General features: G+C 33.4%; 1 protein-coding gene across 3 annotated transcripts in view; it reads right to left on the bottom strand.

Annotated features, from left to right (window-relative positions):
• Positions 1-12,364, bottom strand: part of NYAP2 (neuronal tyrosine-phosphorylated phosphoinositide-3-kinase adaptor 2) — a 269,911-nt gene that overhangs the window by 7,468 nt on the left and 250,079 nt on the right. The gene's annotated exons all lie outside the window — the stretch shown is intronic.

Below are 12,364 nucleotides of genomic sequence, written 5' to 3'. Positions count from 1 at the left end.
ACTCAATTTGATGGCACAATTTTAGGAAATAATCAGCAAAAACTTATATGTATAACACTTACTCTATACCAGATCCATTTCTTCATATTTTGCATAGTTTAATGCATTTATTCCTCACAAAGATAATGCTCTGAAGTAAGTACTATTTATTAACCCATAATGAAGAGTAAAATGAGACTTGACGAGATTTAGTAATTTGCCTAAGCTTACAGAGCCAACAAATGGCAGAGTCAGGATTTGAATCCAAGAGTTTAATCTCCAACACCTGTATCTTAACAACTACACTCTACTGACTCCCATAGTGCATGCAAAACTGGAAAGGATTGGGAAGATATATCAGTACAATGCCTTCAATGTACAGGTGAGGAAGCTAAGACTTCAAGAATTTACATATCTTGTCCAAACCAGACAGGTAGGCTTTGGTGTGAACAAGGGAAAATTCAATTCTCACAATTCTTAATTCTTTATGGAGAGGGCAGGATCTTGAGCTAGAAGTCAAAGATTCAAATTCGGGATGTGTCAGATTTCCACTGGTCACTTCCATTTCTTGGTTTCTTTACATGAATAACTGAATTGATAACATCTTAATTTCAGAAGTTAGTATAAAAATTAGATTGGATAATGAAGGTGAAGTCATTTTTAAAACAGTGAAACATTGCCCAAGAATTATTATTCTAACACTGACAAATACCCAGCAGCAGTTTTCCATACCTGCTCTCTGCCAAGCATGTGCGAAGAACTCTGTATATGTTATGTTAAATCCTCCCAGCCACATTGAAAGTTAGGATTTAGCTACACACTACAAGTGACAAAGCTGAGTCTCAGAAAGTTTAAGGAACTAGATCAAAGTCATAGGTTATTGGCTGTGATACAGGCCTATATCAAACTCAGATCTGCCTGACTCCAAAGTAAATCATCTTTCTGTTACAGCAAGCTCCATCTCCTGAATATTATTTAGAAATTATAATAAGAGTTATTATTGTATGTACCACCATTTCCAGATGCTACTCAAAAATGCAAATATATTTACAGCTTTATGAGTGAATAAAAAATGTTTATCAAATAAACCAAAATCAATGACTTGGACTTAGATTCCAGAAGATGACACTCTTAGATAAATATCTTGTATGTAATGAGCTTACCTTGATACAAAGTTTCTTGAAAGGATGGGCTGTGTTTGACACCTTTTGGTGTCCTCTAGCCCCTAGCCCAGGCCCTGGCCATGGCTGTTCACTTTTTAAGTGAAGTTCTAGGACAACAAACAACAGATTTTTGTCCTAACAGGAGATTGCCAAAGTAGCTTGAAAATTTTTCAAAAGATTTATAGTATTTTCTAACATGATAATCTAAGCAATAAAAATACAATAACTCTATTTTGGTGGAAAGACAAGCAAAATTTATTGAGTGACTATAAACTGTTATAAATGGAATTTATAACACAGAATTCCCAGAGGGTCGGCCCCAAATCGCATCCAACACAGTAGCCCCAACATGCAGAACAGAGTCATTTAGCTTTCAGTAAATGTTTTAGGAATGAATTGAAGCCACTATCATTGAACAACAGTTTTTGTTGCTTCTCAGAAAACTCTCAAGATAATTTTCTCCTTAGTAAAATCTCACTGGATTTTACACATCTCAAGGAAATCGCAAAACCTCCAGTCTTCTTTAAGGTAAGATATTTACAGCATCACTTCAATATTTTCATGGTATTTACTTGTCCACACAAACATTAAATCACTTATTACTTAATTACCTTTAATATTTTTAGAGTGTGAATCAGTATATGTAACCGCAAAATAATAATTTTCCTGGATTGCTCTGACAACAGTGTCACCAATATATTTCATTATATTACATTTTATTTCATAGTTGTCATTACAGTTCATAAATGCATTACATTGTCTAGAATAAGTATGTGTTTTCAGTCAATTACTAGTTTATGCTATATATGTCAATTTATTAAGAAAAAATCCATTCTTTAAAAATCTAAGGAATAGGAATTTAAGAAGAAAGAGTTATATGGTTTTTCGTATTCTTTACATTTTTATTTTAGAATAGTTATATATCCACTTGATTGAGATATAATAGTTCAAAATATTAGTAGAAGAAAATCAACCTTGTTTTTCAGACTGACTGCAATATTAACTATCTTCTTTTGGGGATCAATTATATAGTCAGTAAAAATTCCATGAGAAAGCATTGCCCAATACGTGAATGAGGGTGAGGTATTCTAAGAGAATTCAAATACAGGTTGTTAGAAGATAGAAAATTAATTTTTTAATTTTAAAAAGTTTAACAAGTCTGTCAAGTCTGCTGTAGAATCTTCTCATGTTAAATCTGCTATCAAACTTTTTTTCTCATTTAAAATACCCCGCCCCCAAATTATTATTATGTTACAATGATATGAATGAAGGAAGAATGAGATTCATTTTGAGGAAGATACGTCTGTTTTTCATATTTACTTTTAAATAACGCATGTTTTTGAATATTTCTTTCTGGAGGGTACACATTGTTTTTAATTCCCCAAAATAAACTCAGTGTTACTTCCATGCCTATTGACATAGCCAAATCCCTCCCCCCTAAAATGTGTCAAAAATTATTTCATTCTGATAGTAAGATGTTATGCTTTAATTCATTATTTTAGACATAACAAATAGCATGTTTAGCCATTATATGAAGTGTGTTAAGACTACTACCCATAAAAGATATCTAGACTTTCCCATTTTTTGTTTATCATCAGATTCTTCATATCTAGTTTAAATTTAGCTGTAAAATTCCATTCCACTTCACCCTGTAGTTGAAAGAACTCTGTGAGTCAATTTACAACTAATTTGAAACTAAGCCCAGTAAATAAACTCTTCCAGTTTAGTTATTTAATCAAGTGTCCTGTTTCTCATCTTTAATCCATATGCATTTATTGTATGAACCATGAAGGAAAGAAAAAATACACAGGCAAGTTAAGTATGCATTGGAAGATAACTGTTCAATTAATATGAACGCACTTACATATCTTGGACAAGATTCTCCTATTAACAAGATTCAGTGGAGGCAATATTCTCAGCTAATTTCATGGAGATAAAAATGAAGTGAAGCTCCTCCCCAAGGAGGTGAAACATAAATCACCATTCCTTAAGTGTAGGCTATACACAGGACTTCTTTCCAAAGAGTACACTCTAGAAAGGAGGAGGAGAGGAACTTTACATGAAGAAACCTGTCAAACACTACCTACGCCACACCTGGTGATCAGCAGTAATAAGTGATGTTGACAGTATGCACCCTTGATACGATGTGATGAGAAGGGCACTTTACCTGTGTGGTTTTCCTCCTCCACACCATAACTTAGTCTAACCATGAGAAAAACACCAGATAAACCCAAACTGAGAGCCATTGTACAAAATACCAGTCCAGTAATCCTCAAAACTGGCAAGGTAATACAAAATAAGGAAAGTCTGAGAAACCGTCACAGTCTAGAGAAGGTCAAGGAGACATGAAGACTGAAGTTAATTAATGTGGTATACTGGAAGAAATCCTGAAACTGATTGATAAAAACTAAGGAAATTCAAATAAGGTATGGGTTTTAATGATAATGTATCGATATTGATTCATTAGTCGTGACAAAAACACCATTATAATGTAAGATATTAACAATAGAGGAAACTGGGTGTGGGGTATACAGGAACACTGTGTGTATTCTTTGCAGTTTTTCTGTAAATTTAAAACTACTCTAAAATTCAAAAAAATATATATTTTTAAAAATAACGTGATGGGACCATATTCGTTCCAAAGAATAAGTAACTGTATCTTTCATTCTTTACATGGAAGCAACATGGTATAATGGAAGAGTTAAATGACTGGATTGGGATCTTGATTGTTGTGTGACCTTGAAAAGTCATGTATCTCTCTGAACTTGTATGTACTTCCTATATACATTACATATGTATATATATGTACATAATTCATATATACACAGTATGTACACTTGAATATACTTTATATATAGTATGCATATTTGGAACTGAAAAAATGTAAAGTCCCATACATCGCTCATGATCTTATCTATGGAACTTTCAATGCATCAGGAATAACATAAATGAGGAGTCTTAATTCACTTCAATAATTACTTTCTCTAAAAAATAATCGAGGGCTTCCCTGGTGGCGCAGTGGTTAAGAATCCGCCTGCCAATGCAGGGGACACGGGTTCGAGCCCTGGTCCGGGAAGATCCCACATGCCCGGAGCAACTAAGCCCTTGCACCACAACTACTGAGCCTGCGCTCTGGAGCCCACGAGCCACAACTACTGAAGGCCGCGCGCTTAGAGCCCGTGCTCCACAACAAGAGAAGCCACCGCAATGAGAAGCCCGTGCACCGCAACAAAGAGTAGCCCCCGCTCACCGCAACTAGAGAAAGCCCATGCGCAGCAACGAAGACCCAATGGCAGCCAAAAATATATACATTAAATAAATTTTAAAAAAATAATAATAATAATCGAAGTACTTCCTGATATTGAGTATATTTCATCCAAGAAACAAAAGAATAGTGAGACTGTCCAATAATAAATCTCCATAATGTTTATTTAAAGTATTCAATTTTTCAAAGTATGTAAACCATAAGAGAAAAGAATACTCTGAAATAAGCACATGGAGAATTTCAATATTAAAAATGATACGAGAATAAAACTGATACAAGCATGCCTATCTCTATTGATTTTGATTTTTATGCCTCATGAGTAAGCACGTAAAAAAACATTCATCAAAGATTTTTGAGCAGGTGTGATGCTGGCTTTGGAATTAAGTTTAGCTGTGAGTCTGAAGATTTGAGAATCAAATTTAATTTCTTAAACAATAGACTCAATACCAATACTAATTTTCAGAAGCTCTAGGGGAAAAAAAAAATCTATCAGTTGCATGTTGCTCTCTCTATCCCAACTTCTGCCACCTGGGTAGCCCATTTTATGAGAAGTCATCATTTCCAACTCTGTAATGACCTATATGGGAAAAGAATCTTAAAAAGAGTGGATAGATGTATATGTGTAACTGATTCACTTTGCTATACAGCCAAAACTAACACAACATTGTAAATCAACCATACTCCAATAAAAATTAATTAAAAAAAAAAAGAAATCATCATTTCCAGTGTGAGGAGTATAAGCTTTAGTCTGGCTGAAAAGGAAGCTAGAGTCACCAAAGTTCTCTGAATTTTCCCTTTGCCCTGAAGACAATTTCTCCAGGAGAGCACGGATAGCATTAGTGGGGCATCAAGGAAGAGCAGGCGTGAAGGCCAGCTGGTGTGATTTGAGAAAGGCAAGCAACTTCTTCAGGAATTATAGGAGGGAGCAAGTCACTTTTACCTCTGCTGTCCCTATCCTTAGGAGTCACAGGTCAGACAGAGGTGTTACTGCTTTCATTGAAAACGTTCTTCCTCTCTCATTTAGTGGGTAAAGAGATTGATTCTTTACTAACAAAATGTACATAAAGAATAAACACATAAGCACCATGACTTTTTTACATATATCTTCAGGAAAATGGACAGGGGTTGGCAAACTAAAGTACACTTCTCAAATAAAGTCCACTGCCTGTTTTAGTACAGCTCATAAACAAGAATTTTTGTTTTAAGCTTTTAAATAGTTGAAAAAAAACAAAAGAAGAATATTCCATGAGAGGCGAAAATTATATGAAATTCACAAGTCAGCATATATAAAGTTTTACCTGGCATACAGACATGCCCCTATGTTCATGGATTAACTACAGCTGCTTTCACGCTATCAAGTAGAGTTCAGTAATTGGGACAGATACCACATGGCTTGTAAAGTGCTAACTTAATAGGTAAATAGCCAATTAACCCTTAAAATAAAAAATGCCTGATAGAAGACCAAAAAGGATAATATCAATATTAGTACTATAAAAAAGGCTATAAAACAAAATCAAGAGCATTGATTCATATATACTTACAATATTTTTCATATCAAGTTTGGCCCATTAGATGAATCATAAAGGATGAGACTTAGATTTAAAATCAGCTCTGACAATTAGTTTAGAGAAATTATTTCGGCACATTTTTACAATTTCATCATTATAAGAAAGAAGAGGCATGTTGGAATTAAAGAAATAAAGTGGATAATCTGGTTTAAATCCTCTAAATAAGAGATTCAATATAAGGTCAACTCTTTCTTTTAATAACCTTGCAGTGGCTATTTGCTTGTCTGTGCTACGTCACAGTGTTGATTCAACTTCAATATAAAAGTTGCTTCGAGAACTTTTTAAAAAATAATGTTAGTGAATTATATTTCTTTTCTTTTTTTCCAACTATATTTTGGAAAGAAAAGGTCAGCTTTGCATAGCATAGGCAACAACATAAGCCCTCAATAAACCTTTTGAAATTGACATAGCACAGAGATGGAAGGGTTATAATTATCTGCACTTGTCAGCAAATTCACTAATTGTTTTTTTACTTAGTTATCGAATAACAAGTGCTCAAATCCATGTTCCTTGATCATTATACATTATAAGAAAAAAAATGTCTTTTGCTTTGAATGAGTAAGACTTACTCTACGTATCTATGTATGCATCTACCTCTCTCTTCCTATGTATTTGTGTAAAATAATTGAAAGCATATAGAGGTGACCCAACATCACGGTATTTTCTATGGTAAATATTAAAATGTACAGTCAAATAATCCATGTGACTTTACAATGACTTATAAATACCATTTATTCTACTTTGAAAATTACAAATTCAAGGTCAGGAAGATGGTTCCACACTAAATGAATTTTTTTCTTTTTTCACGAAGGCCGGAATGAAGCTAATTCAACAGAAAAGTGTGAAATATCAAAAATAAAAAACTACATAATGTAAGTGTGCAAAACAAAAAAAAGATAATATAAATGTGCAATATTTTTTTTAAAAAAGGTAACATAAGTTGACAAAACCAAAAAAGCAGGGACTTATCAGTTCCATGGGCCTGGAAAAGATCCTGGCTTTTAATCTCACTTTGGTGATGTTGTACAAGCTACTTATCTGGTTTTCTTGCTTGAGATATTATGAGAATTAAATATTATGTCTGAAATGTTCCTAGCTTTTAAACTTTTATGACAGTATTTGAAATAATTGCATCCTTGGGATAACTTTAGCATTTTCCATAGTTTTTTGCCTATGTTTTTTTCATCTTTAACTCTGATCTATTGATTTTTTTTTTAATTATTCCTTTGTAATTCTCCTTCATTTATCAGCAGTGTTGATTTAGAACCTATGTTTTGTGAAAGAATTATTAGACAGATACACACTTGAGGTATATACTGAAACTGCAGTGTTTATTTCAGTTGGTCTAAATTTAGCTTTGAGATATAGATATATTATTAAAATGAGAACCATGTCTTGATTTCAGAGGTGCTTTTGAATGAGACATCATGGGTATACAACCCTCATCCTTCTTTTTCTAGATCTGAAGATCTGCCTCAGTATACAATCTCTGATCAACTCTAAGAAACATCACATGTTGGTATTTTAAGCCATATATGTTATTTGTTTTTACATATCTGTGCTTGTTTATATCATCAATTATGTAAAAATCACTCATCATAAAGATTTTAAAATTGTAAGTTAATAAACCTTACAATTGCATGGCTATAAATAGAGTTTCGAGTTAATATAGATTGCTCGTTTTTCTCTGCCTGCAAAATGAGGAAAACACCTAACTCTTCAGTTTTATAGTGATGTCCTATAATCAAGACCCAGGTCACAAGTCACTTTCAAGGACAGAGTTTGGTCTGAACTACTCTGCTAAACAGTGGCAATTATAGCTGTTTCCAAGCTCTGCCAGTACACTGCACATCTCTCTGTAATAACAATAATCCTATTTTTGTGTGCACGTTCGATTTCCTTCTTTCTTCGGGGACAGAATAAGGCGGATAAAATGGATATCATGGCCTGGTTTTACCACTTATTAGTTGTGAGGTCTGGGACAGGTCATATAATCTTCCTGAGACCTTGGTTCTTTATCTGTAATATGAAAATAATAAGACCTCAGGTTTGCTGGGAGAATTGCATGTAATGATTTAGCATCTACTTCATGGTGGACACAAAAATATAGGCTCCTCTATCCCTAGTAGACTGTGAGTTCTTTGAAGATAAGGAGGGGCTCTATAGTTAATACTTACATCCTTATCCTTTAGCACAAGGAAGTATGTCATAAATCCTCATGCAAGGAACGAATGAATAAACAAATGGGTGACTAGAAGAGCAATGCTCTCTCAGTGTTTTCAGGAAAGGGGCTTTGGAAATTTTTAATTTATTGAATAATTTGATTTCACTTTGGCTCAGCTGACTCCAATAATATCCCAAATTGTACAAGGTTAAAAAAATATATTTCCTGGGATTTTTGAGCCACAGAAGACATCTGACGTTAAACTCAGCCCTCCCTGCCATGTGAACCATAATCTGGGTGTTCTACAGCTGAAAACACTCTAGGGTGTTTGAATCCTTGGGGTCTCAAGGATTTGAGTTCTGGGGTCTCAGAATCCTTGACTCTTTGGCTCAGGTTAAGTGACAAACTGATGCTCCCTAAACTTTAGTATGTGGTCATCTCCCCTTGGGAATTTGCTAAAATCAAATTCTTAGGCATTATACTTAGTGATTCTGAGTCTAGGTTCCAGGTAAGGTGGGTCTCAGGCAACTGCATTCAAATGGCCCAAAAGTCAGTTAATGCTATTCCATAAATGTTTCTCAAATCTGTCATCATCTTTTACATTTTCAGAGTCATTTTCCTGGTTCAGTCCCTGGACTATTCAGATTGCCTCTAATGTTCCATTTACTGGCTACTTCTCATCCACCATCCACACTTCTGCCCAAGGGCTCCCTGCGAAGCCTCCGCAAAATCATGTTAACTCAACGGTTCCCCTTTACCTAAAGAAAATAGTTAATGCTCCAGGTCCATCACAATCAGCTTCAATGTTGTCTTTTCTGGCTAATATTTTTTACCCAGCCATTTACTTCATACGCCAGTCATAACTGACTACTCAAAACTCAACCGGGACCACAGGCACACTACTTGTTCCCATTTTTATCTCAAGCTGTTTCCTCATTCTGGAACTCTCTTCCTCTCTGCAGCCTCATCTTTTCTGTGAAATCCCACTTATGCTTTTAAAGTTGAGCTAAATGCAGCAGGAATCCATTGTGAGATCCTCTATGACTCTGACAGCCATCCTTGCTTATTGCTGGAGTACCATCTACTCATTCATTCATTCATTACTGAAATCAGCAACCTCTTACACCATGCTATGAATGTGTGTGTTTATTACAAGTTTTGCACAAGGTTCTGAACTTCTGAAAAGCGCAGATCTTGTTTACACCATTTTTGTAGCCCTAGAATCCTGAGTTAGTATTCCCATAGAAGTCTCACAATGTTTTAAGTAGTTAAAGCTTCATTGAAATAATATTTCAAAGTGACTAGTTTGAGAGGTAAACTTTTTCACTACATTTTTCTGATTATAAAAGTAAAATATACCTATTATACAAAATATGGGTAATAATATCATAAGCAAAAATTATCTGTGATACCACTATACAAAAAATGTAGTAAATTCCTCACATAAATCATATATATATTGTGATATTTTATGTATGTATAAAACATCTTTTTTTAAACTTGGGATTATACAGTATTATTATATCCTCAAATTTTTCTCATTATTAGAGTCTTAAATACTTTTTTCAAGACATGATAATAAAAACAAATTATTCATTATGAATATCTTTATTTAGTCATTTTATAATTGCTCACATTTGATTGGCTTTCATTTCTTAAATGCTGTAAATAATGTTTCAATATTTTATGATTTTTTTTCTTCAGGAAGCCACTCAAACAGTAATTCTCAAGTCAAAGGGTCAAAACATTTTAAGGCTCTTGATACAGATACAGCCTATTTGTCTTACAGAAAAGTTAAACTATTTTCCATTCCCATAGCAATGTGGGACTTATACCACATCTTTATTAGCACTCAGTTGTGTTACCAAAAGAAACAAGCAAGCAAACAAACAAGTAAGAAGTGTTTCTGCATTTTATATGTCTAAAAGAACCCTTTGATTTCAAAATTTACTTTCATTAATAGAGAGTTGAATGAGTTTGGATATTTCACAAATGTTTAATAACAGAAGAGTTGACACATAGCCTTAGTTTATTCTTTTTTTCTAATAAAGGGGTACTTTTACTTACTAATTTATATATTTTAAAATTTAGGGTATTTATGCATTATTTATATTATTAATTTCCAATGTTTGACACTTTAGTCATTTACGTTATTACTAACAGGTGTTTCTAATTTTTAGGTAGTAAAAGCAGTTAATTTTTTCAAAATTTCTCCATTTTTTTGTTCTTTAAATTTCCTGACTTTTTGATAACCTATAAATATGTCTTTATGTTTTTCAGAGTTTATGGTTTTATTGTACTCATTAATTCCCCTTTTACTTCATTTGTTTACATTCTTCTTTGTTGCTAAAAGTACATTGCTTAGGAAGAGAAAAATATATTTAATAAGAAAAATGAGACAAAAGGTAAAACAATAAAAGGACAAATTTTACTTTTTAATTTTTCATGAGGTGAGAATCTACTTTTATTTATTTCACATATCTAAGCAATTGTTCAAGCACATATTTATCAATCATAGTGGTTAAGCCATATTTCAAATTCTGTAAGTAATTCTATACTTTAATTTCATTTTATGAGGTAGTAGCTGGTATAAAACTGTCAATCATTAGAATATGTATATCAGTTCTACCTTAAGGAAAATGATGTCTAAGTGAAAAACTTTTACTTCTCCTCTTCAGATTACCCTGGTGTAATCATTATCTTCTTAAAACATAAATCTATATGAATACACATATATATATATATATATACACACAATCAGTCTTTTGCAAAAAAAAAATACTGTTTCATTCTCCAGCTTCAAATGATGCATATATTGGACAAATATAGTTTTCCAGGTTGCAATATATTATATCAAAGTCTTCTAAAGTGTTTCATTTTGGAAAATATTTAACAATTATGTTTAAAAGAATCATTACATTTCATTAAAAGAAAATCAAAGTTTGTTTTGAAGCTGGCTGGGAGCTGACCATATGCACATACACACGTGCACATGAATACATATACATACATACAATTCATATATAGTCAGAAACATATGTGTGTATGTGTGTATAAAAGTATGGATCATACATTTGTGTGTATATGTATGTATTTGTATGTATATTTGTGCATATATGTGTATATCAGACAAGTATGATTAAATTATTGAAATCTATAGGTTTCAAAAACCAAAATTATAAAAGTTTTGCTGAAAGAATATATGTGTCTACAATGTCACTGAAGAAAAAATAGTAGGCTAAAGTTAATAAAGTCTCATATCTTGAGATTCTTGATTGATCTCAAGGAATGATCTCAAAACACCCTTGAATGATTTTATAAAAGTTCTAAAATTAGTTAGCAAGCTACATTCACCTTCGATCAAGTGACTTTGGAATGAAGGATTGTCACAATCTAAGTAATAATCATAAGAACATCAACAATGCAATAATAGCAGCAACCATTATTTATTATACGTAAACCATGTTCCAGACACCCGACTGGCACTTAGCATATATCAATTTCTTTAGAGCTTAATAACTATATAAGCATGTCTTATTGCTATTTGTTAGATGATAAATTGAGGCTTGAAGAGGTTAAATAATATGTGTAGTATCATATTGCTAATAGAAGGCAGAACTAGAATTGGAATTCAAGACAAAATATACCAAGCGCTAAAGTCTGTGCCCTTATCATTACACTGGATTGTCTCACAGCTAATTCTGAGTAAAGTGACCCACACTGGAAACACACACACACACACACACACACACACACACACACACAATTGTTAGGGTACTTTTCACATATTCACTTCACATAGCCAATAACATGGGAAAGTGTGCTGGGTCAAATGAAGGTGGTAAAGTTTGCTGCTGAAAGATTGAAAGATGAGAGGATTTATAAAGTATCAAAACTTTGGGGGAGGGATGAAACTTTGACCTTGTTATTTGTTATATTTGTCATTATTGTCATCACACCATACTCTCTGCCATTATCAAGATCACGGGCACGATAACCATATAGCATCTCCTCTCAGTGGGCAAGGCACTGTGTGAGTACTCAGCCTGCTTCATTTCAGTTTAGCCTCACAATAGCCCTGTGATCACCATATTATAGATGAAAACATCAAGTTCCGAAGAGGTTAAAGATCACTTAGCAGTCTCTAGAGACTGATTCCATACTGGGTGTGAAAGGGAATTATTAATAGAGCAGAACACGATCACCTCCTTCCCCAGGTTAGACC

This window comes from Balaenoptera physalus (assembly GCF_965194825.1).
Source record: "Balaenoptera physalus genome assembly, chromosome: 6".
Classification (NCBI taxonomy): Eukaryota; Metazoa; Chordata; class Mammalia; order Artiodactyla; family Balaenopteridae; genus Balaenoptera; species Balaenoptera physalus.
This window is presented reverse-complemented; position numbering and strand designations above follow the sequence as displayed.